At 43.0% G+C, this 21,708-nt stretch overlaps 1 pseudogene; it reads right to left on the bottom strand.

The window, feature by feature from the left end:
* Positions 1-21,374: 21,374 nt before the first annotated feature.
* On the bottom strand, positions 21,375-21,475 carry LOC147361168 (U6 spliceosomal RNA; annotated as a pseudogene).
* Between the last annotated feature and the right edge of the window lie 233 nt (positions 21,476-21,708).

Here is a 21,708-nt window from a genome sequence, read left to right as displayed (position 1 = left end):
AGCAAAAGGATGCATTGCCTAGGAAAACTTCATGAAATAAATTTCATCCCTGGGTCTCCATGTTTTCACACAAAGTATCTTGTTACCTTTAGTTCATCCCTACCTGGTATGATTTTCTGATTCTGATCTGTCATCATCATTTTTCTCTGAATGCAATCCAGATTGGTACAGTCCCTCTTCAAGGCACCTCGTAAAACAATGTTTATAACACAATACAGTGTCACAGAGCGGATGCTGCCAATGCAAAATGGCGCCTGCTCGTCGCTTCCGGTTTCTGGACTTGCATTCTAGGTCTGCAGCCTGAAAACATGCTAATTAAGCTTTGGAGCAACTCAGCTTGGACTCATTGAAATTTATGGTTTAAACAACCAGATCTTTTTTTTTTTTTTTCTTGAATTTGAAAAAAATAGCTTTTTCCCATCGTGTACTCAGTTCAGTTCAGTCACTCAGTCATGTCTGACTCTTTGTGACCCCATGGACTGCAGCACCCCACGCTTCCCTGTCCATCACCAACTCCTGGAGTTTACTCAAACTCATGTCCATAGAGTTGGTGATGCCATCCAACCATCTCATCCTCTGTCATCCCCTTTTCCTCTCACCTTCAATCTTTTCCAGCATCAGGGTCTTTTCCAATGAGTCATTTCTTCCCATCAGGTGGCCAAAGTATTGGAGTTTCAGCTTCAACATCAGTCCTTCCAATGAATATTCAGGACTGATTTCTTTTAGGATGGACTGGCTGGATCTCTTTGCTGTCCAAGGAACTCTCAAGAGTCTTCTCCAACACCACAGTTCAAAAGCATCAATTCTTCGGTGCTCAGCTTTCTTTATAGTCCAACTTTCACATCCATACTTGACAACTGGCATTGTGTTTATCTCTATTAAACTTCATTTCAGCCCAAAGTTCTAGCCTGTCTCAATTCACCTACTCAACATACATAGACTGAGTGCCTATAATGGCCAGAGCCTTCAGAATGTTGATTCTTTCACTAAATAAATTAAATAACAGGCGGGTCCATCTTCAAGAAGAGGGAAGTTAGACTTCACCTCCAGTGGGAGGGGCATGAAATGGATGTACAGACAATTTAAAATTCAACCCTCCTCTTGTGTAACTTCTGCTTCTCATATACTCCCACATTTTGGCATCAATGTCTTCATTGACATGGTCTTCTGGCTTCCAGCTTTCCTGGTTTCTGGCTTTTCTTCCTCTCTGGATTGATACTGTTCAGCCTGCCTCCATTGTTGTTTTATTTGTTCAGCTTTACCATCTCTCTCTTCTATTATGAAGGGTAATTTTTGAATGAAGCACGTGTGAACAGGTGAGGGGATACTTCTTGTGACATTCCCCTCCCCCACTCCGCAGTCTCTCAGGAGTGAACAGCTGAGAGGGGGAGAATATTGGTAGCAACCCTACAGGAGATTCTGAAATTATCCAGGGACTCCTGACCCCAGAGATTTGGGTCCAGGGCTTGGAGCATCTGAGCAGGGGAAGATTGCAGTGGAGACCTGCGAGTGCTTCTGACACCCTGAGCTTAGAGGTGGTGGGCTTCTACTGTAGAATTGGCTAATAGGTCTCTGCTTGAGGTGGTTGGGGAGACCCTGGTCCAGTTTATTTCACATCAACACAAGCTCTTATCACTTGCATTGGTGCTCCAAGGGGGCTGAGAAATGTCCCCATCGAACACATTTAATGCAAAGAAAGGACCTTTGAGTCCAGCTCTTCTATGGCCAGCAGACATCACACCTAGGTTTGCCTCCTGTAGACAGAATATAAACAGCCCCTTCAAAGCAAGAGCTTGTTAAGAGCCCACATCACTAACCAAGGTTAGTAGCTGCGGCTGCAGCAGCCTCAGAAAGGCCACGGGGATTCTATTTCCCTGGTGTTCCTAAAAGGATCACCTTATAAGTGGGATCTCTCCACGTGGAGAGAGTCCACCGCATTTTGAAATTTTAGCACAGACTTTTACAAACAGACATGAAAATGAATGCCTGTGTGCCTGATGGTTTGAAAGCAGAGCCTGTATGAAGGCAGAATTGACGCCATGCTCTTGGGGGAGCCTCCCCAGAGGGAAAATGGGTATTTAAATGCGAAAACAGAAAAGCATCTGTGTGAACGCCTGGAGAGATCAAAATGGAGAAAGAAGTCCTGAAAGCAATCAGTTCTCTGCAGTGGACAGCTGGGGGCCGGAGTGGGCGATCCGGGAGGCATGGTCAGTGGTCCACTGGCGAGAGGCGGGGCTGGGTGGGGTTGTGCCAATGGAGTGGGCCCTCCACCCTGGGTTGTTTTGGTTTCCTACACAGACCGTAGGCTAAAAAGTGGTTCATTCATTGATCAACAAAGCCAAGTTTGTGAGCAGGAGATGATTCTGAAAACGCTAGAGGTTAGAACTGACCAGAAACAACTCACGAGAGACACATGTAGGGCTGGGGGTGGCCAGCAGGGGTGGGGCGTGAGGGGCGGGATTCGGCTCTCTCCCGGCCACCCCCCTCCCCAAGCTCTCCTCTTTCCTTGCAAATGCATGAATGTACAGGGCTGGCGGAGTATAAGGAAGAAAGTACAGGGGGCGACGGTCTGAAAATCAGCCACCACCCGTCACTGCACAGCCAAGAGCACCACACACAATTGCATTCAACATGGTTTCATTTTCAAGAAAAAAACTAGGAACCGCTGCTTCCCTGCCACACCCCCTCACCCTGGCCCGCCCTGGTCCCAGAGCTACTTAATGTCTCAACATTCGAGAATGAGAGTTCTCTCATCTGACATCAGAGAGGACTTTCAAGCTGGTCAGTGTGATTTTTCTCACCCACTGGGTCCAAAGTGGGGGCTGGATTGGAACCCACAGCGGGACCGGGTCCCAGTTCGAGTGGAAATCACACGCAGCCAGTTCGTTAGGTCTGCGGCTTTCCTCTGAGGCCTTTGCACCATGTATGTTACGTTGTCCTGTTCACGTCACAGGGTTTCTGCGTCATCCATTCCCTTCCCGGTGGTTGTCCTGTTGGGATGGGTCATCTCAGCCTGTTTGAATGGGCCTCTGAAACCCCCCTCATCCTTGTTAGGGGCTCTCCTGGGGAAGAGAGTCTCTTTCTAGCCAGATACTGGGGAGGGTTACACACATTTCCAAACCCCGCCTTGGTCTGGATTCTCTAGGTGCTGAGCTTCATAGCATGGATCCGATCCCCTTAGAACATGGAAACCTGGACTCCTGGCCACCTCCACCTTTGCAGACCAGAGCGAGGGCTGGATTCTTCTAGCAAATATTGGTTTCTTCCCCTTTTCAGTGGACAAACAAAGATAATAAAAGAAAGTTGAACATGGAAATTCTGGTCCTTTTTGGATCACGCATCAGAGAATGGCTCATTTTCAGAGAGATTTCATTTAAAGGGAAAATTTTATTCTTGCTGCCTGTTTGTAGTAGTAGAGAAGGGATACCCTGAGACAGGCTGGGATGTTTGAGGCTCTGTATTAAAGTTCTTCTGCTGTGCTTAATCACTCAGTTGTGTCTGACTCTTTGCAACCCTATGGACTGTAGCCTGCCAGGCTTCTCTGTCCATGGGGATTCTCCAGGCAAGAATACTGGAGTGGGTTGCCATGCCCTCCTCCAGGGGATCTTCCTAACTCAGGAATCGAACCCAGGTCTCCTGCATTGCAGGTGGATTCTTTACCACCGGGGCTACCAGGGAAGCCCAAGAATTCTGTAGTGGATAGCTTATCCCTTCTCCAGGAGAACTTCCCGAACCAGGAATAGAACTGGGATCACCTGCATTGCAGACAGATTCTTTACCAGCTGAGCTATCTGGGAAGCCCATATTAAATTCTTATGCCCACCTAATACAAAACAGAAATGACTGTGAAGAGCTTGCATTTTGAGTGCCCCATGGGCATAACACAACAGCTATGAGCATGGGTTCCTCTTTCAGTTCCTTCTGTACTTTCTTCTCCATCCCTGGTGAGGTCTGTGGGTCAGGGGTACTTGGAGGGGGTGGGGGTATCCTTACTTCCAAACTCCCAAGGAACATAGGGGGAAGATTTTCTTCCATGCTGATATTGTTCTCCCAGCTGGGAAGAAATCAATCGGGCTAGAATAGTATTGCTTGGATTTCTCAAAAATATTTCTTTCAGAGAGCATCTATTCCACATTGATAAGAGCCAGGCTGCCAGTTAATCTCCATGAGTTTCAAGTTAAGGGTTCAGGTGCTCCCTAGACACTCCTCTCATCATTCGATTTTATTTTTGTGACATTATTCATTACCCACTCTGACTTATGCCAATTTGGAAGCTTCTCTGTAGCTCTGTCAGAACCCATGGCTTTCTCAGCGTCCCGCTCCCAAGGTGGAGGGTCATAGCTCCCAATGCTGGTTTTTTGCTTTCGGTATTCTTCTGTCCTCTTCCTAATTTTAAGCAAGAGATTACTAGCTCTGACCTCTTTGCAAGTTTTTCTATTCTCTTCACTGCTGTGGGTAAGTCACTTGGTCCTTCCTCTATTAATTTCAGCAGGGGTTTGGGGAGGAAGAGGAGGAAGAAGGCTCAGCTGTCATCTTGAATTGGAACTTGGAAAGTATTTCAAAAAGTAAACATTTCTGGGCTCCAATCCCACTCCTTCTGAATCTGAATCACCAGGTGTCCTGCCCAGAAAAAATAAGTTTGGTTGCTTTTTAAAAAAAAAAAATCCCTGCCCTCCTCCCCCAGTGGTTTTGAAACAAGCCCTCCTTGGAACAGTGACTGGAGCTCAGTTGGAATAAGCGCCAACTCCCAGCTAACTCCCAGCTTGCTCTTTTTCTGTCATCCCAGCCACTCAAACAATTTATATTTCCTTCTTGCCCACCATGATATTTCATTCTTTTGCACCTTTGAACATGCTGACTGAATTGCCTGGGTTTCATATCTCACCCTTTGCACTTAATAAATTCTATTTATTCTGAATTCTGTCTTTGATGAACAACCTTTCTAGGTGCTCTGCTGTCTCCTACACTGCCTGCTGACAGGACCTGGCATGGAATAGATACTTGATAAAATGCTGTTGAAATAACATTGAATTACTGCAGAATTCAACCAGGTTGAGTGAACAGAGTGGAAGGAGAATTTTAGCAAAAAACTAAAAATTATGAGCAAGCAGAGAACACCTCTATCCTTCTGGGCTAACAAAAGATGAGTAACTAAATATCTCTTAAAATATTTAAGAAGACTGCAAGATCTTAAATATCTAACTATTTTAAAAGACTGTGAAATAGTTAAGACTGTGAGAATGTGTCCATTTGTTCTGTATATTTGCCATTTCAACCCCAAAGCCTACTGCAACATCTCTCATTCTCATCCTTCCCTTTAAATCTAGTGCAACTGCTGAGCTCAGCAAAGAGCAGCCATTCTGTTTCCTGTGACATCGGCCCAGGTAGATCTTACAATTAACCTAAAGGGAAGGTTAAGTATGCGGGAAGTTACCACCATCATCATGGTAACTGGCAGTGAAGGTACCAGGATTAGAAGCATAAGTCTTTGGATGTCAAACATGATAACAGAGACAGAAACAGATTCAGATGCCAGCAAAGACAAAGCCATGTTTGTTCAGACCTACAAACAAATCTCTTAAGAAGAGCTTACTTTGCTACAGCAAATTCAGAAAGGGTTTGGACTAGGGGACTTAGGAGAATGAGCCTGTGTGTTAGTTTACTAATTAGCTTTAGGGACTCACATTTCTGTCACCCTGAATGCAAAACTTGCCACTTCACATTGTGCCAGATGCCTTCACAGCTCAAACCCCACAGACAGGAATAGTTTTTTCTCTTTGGGGATGAATTTTATAAGCTGTTACATCACCTGCCACATTTGCAAGGAACAGTCTTGGAGTTCTACAGACTGTGTAGCTCAGAACTCTTTGTGCCATGGGAGGACTAAGACAGCCAGTCAACCAGTTCAAATGTTTACTGAATACAGGAATCGGAGGTCCTGGAGGCAGGAATTGTTTTATCCATTTTTGTAATTGCAGCACAACCAACAATGCTGGGTAGATAGCAGGCGACCAAGAAATATTTGTTAGTTGATGGATCATAGATGGACCAATGAGGAAAGCTGGTTGGATAGTACACTGCCAGGGTTTCTGCCCGTGAGGAACCCATGGTCTAGAACAGAGATCACACACTTAGGTATCTACAGGGCCTGGAAGGTAAAAATAAACCAGTGAGATGAACTGAGTAGAAGAAAAATCAGCGAGGACTTCCCTGCTTGTCCAGCGGCTAAGACTCAGAGTTCCCAATGCAGGGGGCCTGGGTTTGACCCCTGGTTGGGAAATTGGATCCCACATGCCGAAACTAAGAGTTCAAATGCTGCAGTTAAAGATCCTGCATGCTGCAGCTAAGACCCAGTGCAGCCAAATAAGTGAATAAATAAATATATTACAGCCAGAAAAGTATTCAATCTTCCTGTGTTTTTCCAGATGTGTCATTGTAAGATTACAACAGAAACATGGGTAATAGGAGAACACTATCAATTTGAATTTGAAAATTAACAGAAGCATATATTTGAATATGTAATGCATTACACATTTCTATTTGTATTTTATCTTATAAATCATTGTGCTTTAGATTAGAACATAGAAGCCTGACTACCATTTCTGTTGGTTTTGCTGTTGGCATTTTTTTTTTTTTTTTTTAGGTATTAAGATGACAGGGTCAAGTTTTGAGTTCTGTGCTCAGTGTTAAATCCTTTAAGGAGTTGTGACATTTAGTTTTATTCAATTTTATTATAAAAACAGCTGTTCACAATGTAGGAATCTTAAATACAGAAAGGTTTTTGCATAGTGATTTTTTTTTAAAGCAGTGACTCGACATACTTGCAATATTCTACTTTTCTAACATCACTGTATTTACTTTTTATTGGGGCATAGGACAATGATTTCCATTTGTAGCTTTTATTCAAATTAGGAATTTTACATCAGAGTGTGTGAATTGATCCACATTCGTTCATCTTCTAAAGTTTAAAATCTGAGAGGTTTTTTTTTGCCGTTCAGTCCCTCAAATCTATAATTTTGGAAACATTTCACTTTTATTTCAGGAAATGTATTTCAGGGAGGGAAACTCAGGTATTTGCTGGTGAAAGGTGGTGAGCTTTTTCTTTGTATGAAACTAACATGCCTGGTTTTTTCTTTTTTTCAAAAGTTAATAAAAATCTCTTTGTCACCATGGCAAAACCAAATCCATGGTCCTCATTGTTATGGCATCCTGCCAGCTCTGCGTCTAATAAAATGAATGGGTCTGTAGTTTTAGACTGGGGGCCTTATTAGATATAATAAGTTTTAGTACAAAATTATTCCTGGGTGAATGAGTTAAATAACTAAAAACATCTACTTCTGCTTCAATGACTACACTAAAGCCTTTGACTGTGTGGATCACAACAAATTGTGGAAAATTCTTAAAGAGATGGGAATACCAGGCCACCTTACCTGTCTCTTGATAAATCTGTATGCAGGACAAGAAGCAACCATTAGAACCAGACATGGAACAATGAACTTGTTCAAAACTGGGAAAAGAGTACATCGAGGGTATATATTGTCACCCTGCTTATTTAACTTATATACAGAATACATCATGTGAAATGCCAGGATGGATGAATTACAAGCTGGGATCAAGATTTCCAGGAGAATTATCAATAACCTCGGATACGCAGATGAAACCACCCCAATGGCAGAAAGTGAAGAGGAACTAAAGAGTCTCTTGATGAGGGTGAAAGAGGAGAGTGAAAAAGCTGGCTTAAAACTCAGTGTTCAAAAAGCTGAGATCATGGCATCTGTTTCCTTCACTTCATGGGAAATATTGTTGTTCATTGTTCAGGCACTAAGTCGAGTCTAATTCATGGCAAGTAGATGGGGAAAAAGTGGAAACAGTGACAGACTTTATTTTCTTGGGCTCCAAAATCACTGCATATTGTGACTGCAGCCAAGAAATTAAAATACGCTTGCCCATTGAAAGAAAAGCTATGACAAACCTAGACAGTGTATTAAAAAGCAGAGATATCACTTTGCCAACAAAGGCCCACCTAGTGAATGCTATGGTTTTTCCAGTAGTCAGGTACAGATGTGAGAGATGGACATAAAGAAGGCTGAGTGCCAAAGAATTAATGCTTTCGAACTGTGGTGTTGGAGAAGACTCTTAAGAGTCCCTTGGACAGCAAGGAGATCAAACCAGTCAATCACCAGAAGGACTGATGCTGAAATTGAAGCTCCAATACTTTGGCCACCTAATGCAAGGAAGTGACTCACTGGAAAAGACTCTGCTCCTGGGAAAGACTGAGGGTGAAAGGAGACGAGGGCAGCAGAGGATGAGACAGTTGGATGACATCACCAGTTTAATGGGCATGAGTTTGAGCAAACTCAGGGAGATAGTGAAGGACAGAGGAGCCTGGTGTGCTGCAGTCTGAGGGGTCTCAAAGAGTTAGGGACTGAACAACAACAACGCCTTTGCAAACAATTGCCTTGGATTTTAGTTCTACAGCAAGCACTAAAATATTAACTGTGACCATTCCAGGAGCCATACCACAATGCAGTTCCCTAACATGAATGAGTCCACCTTAAAACGTTCAGGACTTTTCTCAGTACAAGACAAGTCAGTCATGCCCTGCTATGTGTACCTATCATAGGCATCATGTCCAGAAGTTTCTATCAACCTTTGGTACTATCAAACTTCCAACTGGAAGCATGAAGAAATACAGATTTTAAAAAATCTGTTTATTTATTTGGCTACACTGGGTCCTAATTGCAATGTGTGGGTTCTAATTCCTTACCAGGGATCAAACCTGGGCCCCCTGCACTGGGAGAATGGAGTGTTAGCCACTGAAACACCAGGGAAGTCCCGAAGAAATACACATTAATTGGGACATGTTATTAAAAATCCAAGGTAATTGTTTGCAAAGGCTTTGTTGCTGTTGTTCAGCCCCTAACTCATGTCCGACTCTTTGAGACCCCACAGACTGCAGCGCAGCAGGCTCCTCATAGCTATAACAGAAGACATCATTAACAATCCGTTTTAAAGCAACTTCGCCTACAAGTTCTCAGGCTTTTGGTCAGTATTCTTGGCACAAGTATTTTTTGTTAGACTTATGCTAGTAAACACTGGTTCCTGTCCTGCTCTGCTGCTCTCTAGAGGCGCTGTTCAAAAGCCACCATCTGAAATGGTTTTGACCCCTGGGAAATTTTTTTTTTTTCATTTAATAGATATAAGTGTCTCACTTACAGAATTCCTTATTTTACTCACATTGTAAATAAGCAAGCTGAAATTTAAATTTTTCATCTCATTTTTTAAAAATCTTATTTTATTTAGGTAAACTTACCTCGTCCCAGGACGTGATCATAAAGGCTGTTATTCATGTCCCACCTTCACATCCTGATGGACGCTGGTGCCTACCCCTGTGTCCCTGCCTGGCATGACGTGCCCCCTTCTCCTGGGATCTGTGAGTATAACAAATTCTCTTCTAATGGCAGTCATCTCCTGATCTATTGACCTCCCCATACCTGAGCACTAATAAATCCTGCATTTTAAAACACTGTGGGACTAGAAGTTACATGAAGTGAAACCTGTTCATACAACTGAACTACATGGACATCGAGTTCTTGCCCTGCGATAGCTTTACTTTTATGTAAGTGCGGTTGGCCCTTGAACAACATGGGTCTGAGTGTGTGGATTCTCTCTCTGTAAATATATTCTTCGGTATTACACCACTGACACTGGGAGAACCCACAGATGCAAACTGCACACATGGAGAGCCGACTGTAAACTTCCTCATGGGTTTCCAACTGTACAAGAGGTCAGTGCCCCAACCCCACACTATTTAAGGGTCAGCACTGTGTTTAATAAGAATTATTTAAATTTAAGATGAAATGGAAAATTTGAATGAATATTTGATATTTATTAATTATACTTTAGAAGAAAAGCAACCTTAACTTAAAAATAACCTTAATTAAAATGTTAATTTAAAAAATGTTTTACATCTATGTTTTAATGAAAATACATTTAAATTGTGTCTCTCTTAAAACTGGGTTTTGCTTTAATCCTTTAGACCATGAGTGTCAATAACAGATTATGTGACTATTGATTACAGCAACCTAGATAATGATTTCACTGAAATAGAGCCAACAAAATAAGTTTTATGGAATAAATATAAAATACTTTATTAATTATGTATATCTTTATTTCATCACTCATTCAAGCAGCCTTTGTCCATCTCCCAGTACACCCACATGTGTGAAATAACAATCAAACGTAGTTGTCATTGGTATTTTGATGACTTTCCATCAGATGAAGACCATAGTGCTGTTATTTAAATTTTTTCTTTCATATTTTAATTTTGTTATTATGAAGATGTATTTTTTAAAATAGTAATACAGAGCATATATGCCTTAATAGTTTGCTTAACTTATGATTTTCAATATTTAGGTGTGTGGTACATGAGCCTGAAGGGCTTCCCAGGTGGCACTAGAGGTAAAGAACCCACCTATCAATGCAGGAGACGTGAGAGACACGGGTTTGATCACTGGGTTGGGAAGATACCCTGGAGAAGGATATCCCAGGCAGCGCACTCCAGTGTTCTTGCCTGGAGAATCCCTGTGGACAGGGGATCCTGGCGGGCTTACGGTCCACAAAGTCACAAAAAGTCAGGCACTGCTGAACGATTCAGCAAGCACGCACATGGGCCTGTGCTGGTAATCCTAAGCTGGGCCCACAGTTGTAAGAGTAGTTAGCAGAAATACTGACTTTCTTTCTGCTTCTCAAAATGACAAGCTTCCTCCAGCCATGTCCTCTGGCAGGAACTCTGTCTGAAATCTCACCCACCCCGGATCACTCATCTGAGCTTCAGGATCACCTCCAGAGGATGCTCTTCCCTGGACCCAGGCTCTAGTGGATCCCCCTGTTTTCTTTCCCTCACTATTGTTCTTGTTTAGTCACTCAGTCGTGTCTGAATCTTTGTAACCCTATGGACTGTAGCCCACAGGCTCCTCTGTCCTTGGGATTTCCCAGGCAAGAATACTGGAGTGGGTTGCCATTTCCTTCTCCAGGGGATCCTCCCAACCCAGGGATCAAACCTGCATCTCCTGTTTTGGCAGGCGGATTCTTTACCACTGAGCCACAAGGGAATCCCACCATTATAATGCCATTTTTATAAATAGGAAATGCACGTTGTGTTTCAGAAATGAATGGTCAATCCAGCCTCACTAGGTTGGAGAGGAACAGGCGCGGATGCTCTCCTTCACATGGAGGACCCCTTGGGCTGACCCACTCCCCACCTCTCTATAAGCCTCAGTTTCTCATCTGAAAATTCAGACTTGGAGCACAGCCTTTCTAGGCTACTAGGTCTTCTGTTTCTGCATCTTCTCTTGACAATGATAGAGGGAGTGTAGGGCTTAGGCACCTACACTCAGCTCAGACCACCTGGGTCTGGATTTTGGCTTTGCCATGACCTTACTGCACCTAAGGTGCAGGTAAGTTACTGCACCTTGTTCTCCCCATTTATAAATGGAGCCAACAATAAAAATTACCACCAGATATTTCCTAATCTGGGCTCAGATCCCTGGTGGCTCAGATGGTAAACAATCTTCCTGCAATGAAGGAGACCAGGTTCGATCCCTGGGTTGGGAAGATCTACTAGAGAAGGGAGTGGCAACCCACTCCAGTATTCTTGCCTGGGAAATCCCACGGACAGAGGAGGCTGGCGGGCTACGGTCCATGGGGTCACCAAAAGTCTGATACAAGTGTGTGACTAACATTTCCTAATCTATAACTTTATTCATTTTCTGTCTTCTAACACTGGAATTTAGACCCTAGGCAAATTAAATCAGAATCTTTGATGTCGGGCTCAGACTGGGTATTTTTCTTAAACTGTTCTTACATGCAGGCAGGGTTGAAAACCACTGCCCGTGGCTAGCTTGGTTGTATGCTCAAGGAAATATAAACAGGAATGGCCAGGGAGGCCTTGTTTGCAATAGCAAAAAAAAAAAAAAGTAATTAAAATATACAGCACCGGGAAAATGGAGATGTATGTTATGGGATATTCATAAGGTACAATAAATACTACACATCAGTTAAAATAAATTTCCTTGAGCTACGTAAATCAACATGGATAAATTCCCCCAAACACAAGTATGAAAAGCAAGTTAGGGGAAATTATATATGGTACAGTAGTGCTTATTTTAAAGAGCTAAAAAAAAAAAGATATAAAACAATGCATAATTGATGGATACATATATCTGCAAGTAAATTTAATTAAAAAAAAATTCCTAGATGATTAACATCAATTTCAATGAAAGTGGTTATTTCTTGAAAGAGGTGGGTACAAGCACTAGGAAAGGAGAAGCAGGAGGTTCACCTCATTCTTTTTTTTAAAGATAGCATCTTAAAATGTTGCTTACTTTTTATTCATTTGTGTGTGTGTTTCTGTTTATTTATTTAGTTGTGTGGCATGCGGGATCTTAGTTCCTCCAGCTTAGGTCCTCCAGCTGGGACCGAACCTGCACTCCCTGCATCCCTGAATTGGAAGCACAGAGGCAAGTCCCTTCATCTCTTATTCTTAATGCTTTATTTAAATGTTCCTTTATCAGAGTTCATTCTCTTTACTTTTCTGTGTCCTTGAAATCTTTTGTAATAAAAAAGAGTAATTTTACAGTGTTTTTGGAGGTGCTGTCAATAGAACTTCATGATTGCTTTGGTTCATTCTGGGGGCTTTCCAGTTTTGTGGCAAATATTGTCTAAACTTGGGCTTCCCTGATGGCTCAGAAGGTAAAGTACCTGCCTGCTCTGTAGGAGACACAGGAGACGTGGGTTTGATCCCTGGGTCAGAAACACCCCCAGAGGAGGAAATGGTAACCCACTCCAGTATTCTTGCCTGGGAAATCCCAGGGTCAGAGGAGCCTGGTGGGCTACAGTCTATAGCATCAAAAAGAGTTGGACATGACTGAGCACGTTGTCCAAACTTGCTTCTCACTCTTCCTCAATACACTCATCCATTAGTTCATTTGCTTATTTGTTCAGTGACTATCTGTTGAGCATTGCTTCCAAAGCGAGCCCATGGGGAGAACTCTGTTCTGGGACACACTTTGCTTATCCTGTCCTCAGCCTTTTCTTCCGCCTTGGAGTCTACAACGAGGGCGAATGGGTGTGTGTAGGTGTGTGGTTGAGTCCCTTCACCGTTCACTTGAAACCATCACAACATCATTCATCAGGTATACCCCACTACAACATAAAAAGTTTGAAAAAGATTACTTTTTAGTGTGCATGGCAGGTGCTTTGCAAAGACTGTCATGGTTAGACTAGCTTTCATTTTTATATTCTCACCCATTTCATGATATGTGATCTAAATTCCTCGAAGGTCCCCACAGAGCAAAATTCTCTAACAGAACCATCTAAAGAGAAAGACACAGGGCTTAGGCAGACTGACAAAGATGAGGCTGCGGGCAGTTACTCATGCTGCAAATCCGAAGTCTGGCTATACTGAATCTCCAGAGACTTTGAGAGATTTGCTATGATTTATAACAGTTCAAGTTTCTTAAGGACTCAGATTATGTTTCCCACTTGTCCACACAATCGTCATCAGTCCATATTGTTTTCCAGGTTTTTATTAAACAATAACCTCCCTTTTCCGGATGCTGGGTACTTGGTATCTTCCCTTTGACTTAAAACATTAACATTATTGAATGCAATTCTTCTCCCTTTTATTTTTCCATCTCCTTAGGTTTCAACCAGCTGCTAGTACACAGTATCTTTAGCTTTGAAAAAGAAGTAGAAAGGGAAATCAAAGGTGCATTTATTTGGGGAAAGATTATCTAAGATTCTAGTTATTTACCAAGTTCTACATTAAATTCTCCCAACCTCCCTGCAAAAGAAACTGCCAAATAAGTGATCACAGCCTGTATCAAGGGAGTATATGTTGTCTCCCCTCTGCTTAGTAAGGTTTCTGAGTACAAATTAGATAGAGCCTGTGACATTACAGTTTTACGAGGAGTGAGGCTTCTTTTTCATTCACGTGTGAAAGAAACAAAACTTTTCAGGATTCAATTGGCTGGAGGAAAATGTCATGCCAGCCTGTGCAAAATGATGGGGACAGCTGGCTGGAAAGGCCAACATCAGAAACCAGCCTCACCTCCTCGGTGTGGAAATTGACACCAGGATGCCTATAAATAGCGCTCTCTGTTCCCCAGTGCTACACAAAGAGCAGTGGGTATTTAAATGAAAGCCACCACTGTGTACAGCTCAGAGGCAGGCTCAGTGGTTTCCTTATAGAGGCCGAGGAACGGACATCCATGGGCAGCATGCACTGTGACAATGTCACGTTTGCTGGGGGAAAGGGGGCCCCCTGGGGCTCGGGGGAAGAGGGCTCCAGGGGTTAATATGTAAGATGTACAGACTCCAGTTACCCAGCAGAGGTGATTGCAGGTAACCCGGAGTTCAGCCAGGTGCTCAGCCTGGCGTGCGAGCCAGCCTGAGGCGCTCACATCTCTGAGCTTTTTGCTTCCTCAGTTTGGACAATCTGGAGAGGCCACCCCAGATGGGTGTTCACAGCCTATTCTGAACTACACTTTAAACTGTGACCTCTGAGTTCAGCTACATCCCATAACCACTCCTCAAAGCCCCAGGAAATCTCTGATTTTCAGTAAACAGTGTGGAGTCACCCCAAATTTCCAACCCTTGGGTTTGTTCTCTTTGATGAACAAGGCTGTCACTCACCCATCCTCCCCTATAAGCCTGTCCAAAGGCAATGAGAGTTAAGTGTTCACTTCATGCTTGTTCCATAAAAAAGTCTTTTCACTTTTCTGGCTGGGACCTAGAAGAGCAGTGAGGTCCCGGAAGAGGGTGGCCCTGGAGAAGAGTTCTGAAGAGCCTCTGTCTTAGGTGCATTGATTGACTCAGTTTAAAACCGCCCTGGCTTCAGGGAAGGGGAAGAATTTCAGGGGGGAGGAGTGCAGAGTGTGCTAACATTTCGTGCAACTCATCAGTTCAAGACACTGCTGCGGGGAAAGACTGAAGGCGAAAGGAGAAGGGGTAGCTGAGGATGAGATGGCTAAATGGCATCACCGACTCAATGTGCATGAATCTGAGCAAACTGTAGGAGATAGTGGAGGACGAAGGAGCCTGGCATGCTGCAGTCCACGGGGTCAAAAAGAGTCAGACATGACTTAGCAACTCAACAACCACATCGGTTCAAACACAACCCAAGCAGATCCAACACACGTGACACAGAACTGGGGACTGATGGAAGCTGGAGACGATCCCACGTCACAGTGACTAGCACACAGAAGGCTGTGCTCTTTTGTTTTCCAGGGACTCTAGAACACAGCAGGGGAGTGTCACTTCCACCAGGCTTCTGGGGGTTACTCAGGGATTGGCTCTTCTCTAGAATCTGCAGTGATTCCATTTCAGGATGCGAGTCCCTCATCTGCTGTGTGAAAGAATGAAGACTTTGGAGGAAGTGAGGGCATATGGGTGATCTGCATCTGAAATCTGTGCTTCCCCAGATTGCTCATTCAAGACCAGAGGGGTGACCTGGGCCAGGTGAGTCCACCTCGGGCCTTTTTTCCTGCCTGTAGCTACGCTTTCTCCCTTCCGCATCCCGTAATTCTGTTTGTGGGGACTGCTGAACAAAAGCAGCTGTTTGCTCTGCTGACATTTCCTCCTTTAGGCAGAAGACAGAGGAACTGCTTGTGTGGCCCCGGGGCAAAACATTTATGTTTAATTAACTCAGTGTTAAAACTCATCATCCATGGAGGCACTGATTCTTCTGGATTTATCTGCCAAGTCAGTAGCTTCCGACAAATAACATAGCTTCTATCTAGTCCAGTGGGGCTTCCCTGGTGGCTCAGACAGAAAAGAATCTGCCTGCAATGCAGGGGACACAGGTTTGAGCCCTGGGTTGGGAAGATTTCCGGGAGAAGGGAATCGCTACCCACTCCGGTATTCTTGCCTGGGAAATCCCATAGACAGAGGAGCCTGATGGGCCACAGTTCATGGGGTTGCAGAGTCAGACACAGCTGAACAATTAACACTTTTATCTAGTCCAGCAACGAGACAGAAAGCAATTTTAGGTGAGATTTTTATTTGATGTGATCCAAACTCTAGGTTGTCCCTTTCAGGAGGGAGAATCATCCTACAGGAGTGCTTTTAAGTGATGTTTTTCAAGGAAAAGCCCCCAAGGTACATTCCAGTTCCGACCAATTATGTCTTCACTTGGTTTATTTTCTTAGGTTTTAAATACTTTTCTATTAAAAAAAAAAAACTTTAAAACTGTACTTTTATGATGATTCAAAGGACTGCCGCTGCGCCTTCAGCTAGAAGAAAACACACAGAATACATTTAAATGAATTACAAAGTGTATTATACTCTGCAAATCAGCATTAAAATGCACATTAATTTCTGCAGCTCTTAAATACTTCGGTTGCCGAGGAGCTGCCTCCATTCTATAATTGAAATAGCTCTTCAGATGCAATTTAGATGCTGATTGGTTTTTAAGTATTTTTAAAAGCTAACAGCTCAGATGGAAAAAGGGGGTATACCCTTGAGTTATAAATAGGAGCACAGATGTCATCAGCCATGGACTCATCAGACCATTGCCAAACACAGTGATTTTCTCCAGAGAAAGGATGCTCTACCCGGAAGGCAGGCTGTTCAGGGGACCCTAGAGCTGGCTTGACATCAGATCCAAGACCCCAGTTGGGAGGGAGTGACTTGCATAAATGAAGCAGGTCTCTTTTTCACTCTGCTCCTAATCCACACATTCCATACCTTCTCTTCTTGCCTTTTATTACCTCCAACTTTTTGTCAGTTTCAAGAAATGTCAAGTAGGAAAAGAAGAGGCAAAGCATAAAAGCAAGTTCTTTGATCTTTGGCAGGTGGAAATCTACACGTGTGACCAGGAAGAGGTTTCAGCTATTAATAAATGTCTAAATTTGGCATCCCAGTGCTTTGTGGGCTTTATGTTATATGCACCATGCCAGGCAGCCAAAGGGTATTTGCGAGGTGGCTGTGTCCCCATGGCAATGCTTAATAACTTCAAGGTTAAAAAAACAATCTATGGATTCTTAGCTGTGTGTCTGCCTCCTTGATATTAATAAAGTCATTCTGGCGACTTCCCTGGTGGTACGAATCCACCTTCCAAGGCAGAGCATGTGGATTCAATGTCTGATTGGAAATTAAGATCCTACATGCCATGGAGAAACCAAGCCTGCATGCCACAGCCAGAGAAGCCTGTGTACCACAGTGAAGACCCAGTACAGCCCAAGAAGAAGTTGCTTGAACTTACTCATGGGAGTAAAGCAGATGTTGGAGAAAAGATGGAAGGTCCGATTAGTTCCCTAAATTTCACATGAGCCGAGGGTCCATGGTCAGGTCAACCAAATTCTTGGTTTCTTAATGTTCTTCCATGACAAATAGCATTAATGAAATGCTAATTAATGATATATTAATGATATATTTTTAGAGTGTTCTAAAGTTGACATGTAAGGTCATAATGCTTGAAAACCACAAATTGCTATGTGAATACAGAATTGTTAGGGAATTCTGAAGATGAAGATTTGGGTGAGGATTCTAGGGAGCTTGCCAGAAGGCAAATCTCAAAGGTGTATAAATCCTTCAGTGTACTGTATCCAGTCAGACAATTTATAGGCAGGAAACGATCCAGCTTCAAAGACAGCCTAATTGTGGTCTATAAATGCCATCTCTCTCTTTAGAATTCCATCCAAAGAATGAGTAGGTTTAAGTTATGGAAGAAAGATCTACTCTTTCTAAAATTAATTTTTATTTCTTTCATTGACATATAGTTGATTTACTACATTAAATTAGTTGCAGGTATGCAGCCTAGTGATTCAATATTTCTACAGATTCTATTCCATTAAAATTTATCATGAGATAATGGCTATAGTTCCCTCTGCTGTACCATAAACCCTTGTTGCCATCTATTTTATATATAATCTTTGTACCTCACCATCCCCTCCCCCGTGCCGCCTCTCGCCCTTCCTTCTCCCCACTGGTAACCACCAGTTTGTTCTATCTGTGAGGCTGTTTCTGTTTTGCTACACACATATATTTGTTTTATTTTTAGATTCCACATACAAGTGATATCATACAGTAATTGTCTTTCTCTGTCTGATTTATTTCACTAAGCATAATACCCTCCAGGTCCTTCCATGTTGCCACAAATGGCAAAATTTCATTCTGGAAAAATCTGGCCTTTGTACTTTTTTTTTTTTTTTACCTACAGCATGTGAGGAGGAAAAAAAAAAAAAGAGAGAAACAGCTTGGCTGATACTAACAAAAGTAATAATAACAGCATCTAACTACCATTTATTGTGTAGCTGACCAAAATGCCCAGCAATTAGCTTTATACTTCATATCCATTGTCATCTTCACAAAACTCTATGAAGTAGCTACTATAAATATCCCTTTTTATAAATGAAGACACTGTAGTCTCAAGAGGGTAAGTATTGTGCTCAATCTCATATAAGAAGTAAGAGCAACATATATATTCTAACATGCCTTTTTTTAACTCAAAGTACATTATATGTAACTGTACAGATTGTTAAGAAGTCATTGTGAAATGTATCACACAGTGTCATTGTGAAATATATCCCACTGTGTGCCGCTCACAGGAATACTAGGCTTTCCTGAAAGCCAGGGGTGGTTAAGAACATTCATCCAAGTGTGAAGAAGAGTAGGGAGAAGAGATTTCAGGTGAGAGAGTTTTCTTTTCTTCTGAATATGATATGTCCTACTCTGTCTAGTTTCAGTTCAGTTCAGTTCAGTCACTCAGTCGTGTCCGACTCTTTGCAACCCCATGAATCGCAGCACGCCCGGCCTTCCTGTCCATCACCAACTCCCAGAGTTCACCCAAACTCATGTCCATCCAGTCGGTGATGCCATCCAGCCATCTCATCCTCTGTCGTCCCCTTCTCCTCCTGCCCCCAATCCCTCCCAGCATCAGAGTCTTTTCCAATGAGTCAACTCTTCGCATGAGGTGGCCAAAGTACTGGAGTTTCAGCTTCAGCATCATTCCTTCCAAAGAAATCCCAGGGCTGATCTCCTTTAGAATGGACTGGTTGGATCTCCTTGCAGTCCAAGGGACTCTCAAGAGTCTTTTCCAACACCACAGTTCAAAAGCATCAATTCTTCAGCACTCAGCTTTCTTCACAGTCCAACTTTCACATCCATACATGACCATTGGAAAAACCATAGCCTTGACTAGACGGGCCTTTGTTGGCAAAGTAATGACTTTGCTTTTCAATATGCTATCTAGGTTGGTCATAACTTTTCTTCCAAGGAGTAAGCGCCTTTTAATTTCATGGCTGCAATCACCTTTACTCATCATGAAAAACAAACACAAAGAAAAAGGTATCCTGTACCACTGAGAGAGGAGGAAACTCACCACTGACCAAAGATCTCAAGAAGAGATGTAGAAGGGGTCACCTTCAAGTGCTGTAATGACTTAATTCTATTCCCTAGATCATTATTGTTTTTATTTTTTTTAATAAAAAAAGCTTTTTTTGGCTTTACTATTTGGCTTGTGGGATCTTAGGTCCCCAACTAGGGATTGAACCTGGAGCCTGGCAGTGAAAGCACTGGGCCCTAACCACTGGACCACCAGGGAAGTCCCTAGATCATTATTTAAATTATACTGTTAAAATCTGAATAAAATATGCAGAAACTCCAAGAGTGCCTCCTCCACAACAATCTCAATGGAAGTTGAAAAAACAGAGCGCACTGTAGTTTATTTTCTTTGAAAAAATATTGAGGCACTTGAAGGATGAAGTTTAAGCAATGCCCCCAATGTCCAGAGCTCCCCCTTTAGCCAAAATCTCGACATCAGAGTGCTTTCTCTCTCCTAATTTTGCACGGTTTGCAAACTTAAAAAACAAAGCTACTGGGACTTTGTTGTCAGTCCAGTGGTTAAGATTTCGCCTTCCAACACAAGGGATGCAGCTTCAATCCCTGGTCAGAGAGCTAAGATCCCACCCGCTCTGGGCCAAACACACACACACACACACACACACACACACACACAATAGAAACAATATTGTAACAAATTTTCAACAGAGACTTCAAAAATGGTTCACATAAAAAAATCTTAAGAAAAACTACTGAAAAAAAAGCAGAGATAAAATGATAGTACTTAGAAAGAGTGGAGATGAGGAGATTGTGGGATCTTTCTAAAAAGCAAATATTTCCTTTTGTGATGGAAAATCAAAAACCTTTGTTAGACAAAAGCCGGTACATACATGATGTGGGTTAATGTATCCCAGGAAGTGACTGAGAAGAAGCCTGAAGGGTTTGCTCTGCTGCGCTGTCTTAAGCGTTGAAGGAGGTGTCCTGCTCGGTATCTACCCCATATGTTGTCTGCAGCTGAGCCTGTGATCAGTTGTGTCTGACTCTTTGTGATTGTATGGACTGTAGCCCATCAGGCTCCTCTGTTCATGGGATTTCCCAGGCAAGAATACTGGAGCGAGTCGCCATTTCTTTCTCCAGGGGATCTTTACAACCCAGGGATTTAACCCTTTCCACCTGCATCTCCTTGCATTGGGAGGCAGATTCCTTGCAGCTGACAAGAGGTTCGACTAAGTGGGAGGCTGTCCTTCATGTCCTGTCCCTTCTTGGAGCCAGCTGAGGGTAGAGGGGACATCATGGCTGGGGGCAGACAGAAGTCAGGGGCGAAACTGACCAGCCCAGTGGAGGGTGGAGCCTAGGAGGACTCAGAAACGATATGCAGCCGGGATCTGAGCTCAGAGAACCCCAGAAAGTCTCTTTTCTTTGCAGGATAGGGCATCCGTAGTTGGGAATAACACAGTTTGAAAGGTTTCAGAGCTCAGCATGTTTCTGTGCTAAAATAGATCTGTGCTGCGAGATTGCCAAGCTGGCATTAAAAAGAGGGAGGGGGGAACAAAGAGGAAAAAAGAAAGGGATGGAAGGAAGTGTCCACACCATGTAGACCCAAATGAAGTAAACCCAAGACTCACTGCCACTGCCTCCAAATGTTTCCAGGGAAGGTGGGTCGATCTTTTTTAACATATTTATTTGTTTATTTTGCTATACCAGGTCTTTGTTGCAGAATGCAGGATCTTTAGCTGCTACATTCAAAGTCTTGGTTGCAGCATGTACGATCTAGTTCCCTGACCAGGGATTGAACCTGGCACTCTGCATTGGGAGCTTGAAGCCTTCGCCACTGGACCCCTCAGGGGAAGTGGATCATTCTTAATTGTGCCTGGGATACATAGGAATTACACTTTCTGGAAATCCACACTTCTTATCTTCCTATCGGTGGTTCCATAACTGGATAGCACACTAGTACCTCCTAGACATCCTTTCAAAATGACCCGATGCCCCATTCTACCTAGACAGCATTTTTTTTTTTAATTACAAGTAAAAATATGGAATGATTCACAAATTTGCTTGCCATCCTTGGGCAGGTGCCATGCTCATTTTTGTGCTGTGTCAGTTTTAGCATTGTCTGTCCTGTATCAATACGTGTGATGCTGAACCTAGCATCAGATTCAATTTGTTTCGGGCTAGCACTGTTTTTCTTCTTCTTTTTCTTTTAAAATCCCTCTGTTGAGAGCACTTCCTTGGTGGTACAGCGTCTAAGACTCTGTTCTCCCAATGCACTCCTAATGCACGGGGCCTGGGTTCTGCTTAGGGAACTAGTTCCCGCATGCTACAACTAGAGATCCTGTACACTTAAAGAACCTGCTACCAATA

The sequence above is a fragment of the Bos grunniens genome, chromosome 13 (assembly GCF_055505025.1).
Source record: "Bos grunniens cultivar Pamir isolate PY7600 chromosome 13, Bosgru_T2T1.0, whole genome shotgun sequence".
NCBI classification, from domain to species: domain Eukaryota; kingdom Metazoa; phylum Chordata; class Mammalia; order Artiodactyla; family Bovidae; genus Bos; species Bos grunniens.
Note: the sequence above shows the minus strand (reverse complement) of the source record. Positions and strands in the feature narration are given on the sequence as shown.